General features: G+C 38.8%; 1 long non-coding RNA gene across 1 annotated transcript; it reads left to right on the plus strand.

Annotated features, from left to right (window-relative positions):
* Positions 1-312: 312 nt before the first annotated feature.
* On the plus strand, positions 313-1,786 carry LOC104590456 (uncharacterized). Its single transcript, XR_734112.3, has 2 exons — positions 313-1,349; positions 1,435-1,786. It is a non-coding gene; the product is annotated as an uncharacterized LOC104590456 (long non-coding RNA).
* The last annotated feature ends 1,322 nt before the right edge of the window (positions 1,787-3,108 follow it).

The following is a 3,108-nucleotide window of genomic DNA, read 5'->3' on the forward strand; positions in this document are numbered from 1 at the left end:
ATTTGTTGACATATGATTGAACCATTGACCCATTGACCCCAGAAAACGGTTTAAGCTTTGGATTCAAGTTTTAAAACATTGGTCTTATCCTAGTCCTATAGGCTTAGTTTGGAACGAATACAAATACAAATATGTAAAGTGCAAAACCTTATATTTTATATGTATATGCATTGTACATATTTGTATTTAGAGTAAATTTCTTAAATTACCCTTATGATTTAGTTCATTGACTAAGTGTACCCTTACTTTTTAAAAATTGAATAACACTACCTCTACTATTTTTGACAATTGACTATCGTTAACATCCATTAATGCTCTACCATAATCTATGCACATGTGATCCCACATGACCTATAAATTTTTTTCGAAACCCAATATTACCCTCGTCCCCTGAGCCCCCACTCTCTCCGTTATTAGACCTGCCCCTCCGCCTCTCATCTCTCTCCCCTTCTTTCTCCGTTTGGTTTCAATTAATAAAAACGTATGGTAAAGGCGGTTTTCTTCTCCACGAAGCTACGAACAGAGAGGGTCTTATTGTTCTCGACGGAACGAATGTAGCGGAGACCCATCGCCATTACAAGGAGCGATCACCCCATTTCTCTCTCTCTCTCTCCACCTTTGTCTCCTCTCACCGTCGATTTCTCTCTCTGTCTCTCCTCCCTTTTTTTCTCTACACAGTTCGCAAAAGCTATTCTCCTTGGCCATTTATCTAACAGTTGGCATTGTGAGTCCCTTCAACGGTGTTTCGTAGATTTTGGTAAGAATATGGGAGATGGGATGTCACTCGATGTTTTGCCTGCATCCACGACAACTTGGAAACCATTGACAAACATGATTGCCACCGGACATGGGCCCTATCGCGTAAGTGGACAGGGGCAAAGACACAAAGAGCGACCGTTGGGTTCCTTTTGGAATGTCTAGTAGTGGTTGATGGCGCATTGTGGCACGAACTGACGTCTTGAAGCAGTTGAACCATCCATTGCTCCTGAAGCTCAAAGGAGTTCTTTTCACCGATAAGTCTGTTGGGTTCTTCATGGATTACTACCCAATCAAAACCAGAAAGGTAGAAAACTGCCCATTTATCAAAAATTTTGCTCAACAAGATCTGGGCTTGGATTATTTTCAGGCCTCTTCAAAAAGGAGATTGAATATTGAACTAGAAAGGTAGAAAACTGCCCATTTATCAAAAGTTCTTTTCACCAATAAGTCTCTTGATTCTGTTGCAAATCATTTCAAATGGCTCAACTGTGATTGAAGAAGGAAACTGCACCAAGATAGCCGTCAATTCGAAGGATTCATCACCAGAAACGAATATTGAGGACGAGGTCGAGGATGAAATTTCTTCCAAGGTACATTTAAAACCCTATTTTCTTGAAGTCCTTTTCTTTCCTATGTTCTATCTTCAATCTAATAATCTCTTTTTCATATGTGCAGCCCGCTGCAGACAGACTTAATTTGAATCACTGTAACCAGGGTTCGAACGATTAAGCTAGACGGAAAGGAATGGAGGAGGATCGCAATCAAACGGATGACTAGGAAACACCGTGCCAAGAAACCTTCATGATCTATTTCCACCTCTTCAAGTTTGGGGCTTAAACAAGCCTGCTTGTGTTTTTCATGTTCTGCATTCTTTGGGTCATCAACAAAGAGTAGAAAACTATAAATGCTTTTTAATGCTTTTTCTCTCAGATCTACTTGATGTTCCCTGTAAAAGATGATCCGCCTCGACATTTGTAAGACACTTCTTTAACGACATAAGTCACAGAAAGAATGGATTTAAGATTCACCCCTAGCCCTAAACCACTAAAACTTAACCATGCATTATCGAATGTTCTACTTAATTCTCCATTAACGGGTTGCTATGGATGATCATCTTTCGTTTAAATTTGGTTCTCTACAGGTTTACTGATTTTGAGCTTAAGTTTATTTTTTGAAATCTGAAACCTGAAATAGCAGGAAGTGGAACCTGGAAACCACCATTTTTAACCGGTCGGAGAAGGGTTAAATAATAAAGCCAGCGTTACCGAGAATGAGGGAGAGAGAGAACGAAGGGGACGAAGAGAGAAAGAGAGGGAGGGAGAGAGGTAGGCCGCTGCTGCGGCGGTGATGAAACAGGAGCGAGAGGGAAAGAGAGAACGAAGGAATGGGGAGAGAGAGAGTTGCAGAGAAGTTCGGACTCATGGCTTCATCCCTGATTTCTTCGGCGATTTCGACGACGAAATCACCGCTGCCGCTGCATATCAGGAGTTTGCCAACCAGCCCAACTGAGATAACCCTCCTACACAGATTATAAAAAATAGAAGGATAAAATAGTCTTTTTATCTTGTTATTAACGGAATATTAAGAGATTAACAGTAACGGAAGTATTAGTCAATTATCAGAAAATAAGGGTAGTGTTGGTTAATTATACTCCTTCCAAACTGAGCCATAGTCTTGATCGTAAATGCATTCTATCAATTTCTTTTGATAAAAGATTCCAATTCTATAGCTTGCCTAGGTCTACAATTATTTGCACTTTTCCATCATATTTCAAAGCCCAGTACGCAATCTTAGTGATCCAGAAAAAAACAAAAAGGAAAAGGAAGGAATGAATTATAACTTTGATTAGAGAGCTATCATCTTCAATTTCGCTTTCAGGCATGCACATTGGCCAAACTTTAAAAATAAAAGAAGAAAAAAAGACGGGACAAGTTGAACAAATTGATTAGCAGGCATCTTTGAGAGAGTGCAAGTGCAAGTAGGAATTTATTAGCAAGTATTCTAACCAACATAATGGACCCGAAGATTTTTTATATATGTTTTGATTTGTCGATTTGAATATGGAATACCCACTTCAGATCTCACAACTCTCCAGACTCCTGAGTTTAGTCGTTGTTGTGCTTAACTTGCTATTGAAGGTATGAATCAAATCGAATTGTACTTATATTGGATTATGGAATCTAACGGATTCGAATTTGAATTCAAAGTATATGATTTTTATATCGAATTGAATTCGAATTTATCCCGATTTGAATCCGATCCGATTTATTTACACCCTTATCAATTGAGTCACCATCAATAAATCTGTTCAAATGTACTAAATAATAGATCTAGACTCACAATAAGTAA

The sequence above is a fragment of the Nelumbo nucifera genome, chromosome 6 (assembly GCF_055504915.1).
Source record: "Nelumbo nucifera cultivar China Antique chromosome 6, China Antique-T2T, whole genome shotgun sequence".
NCBI classification, from domain to species: Eukaryota; Viridiplantae; Streptophyta; class Magnoliopsida; order Proteales; family Nelumbonaceae; genus Nelumbo; species Nelumbo nucifera.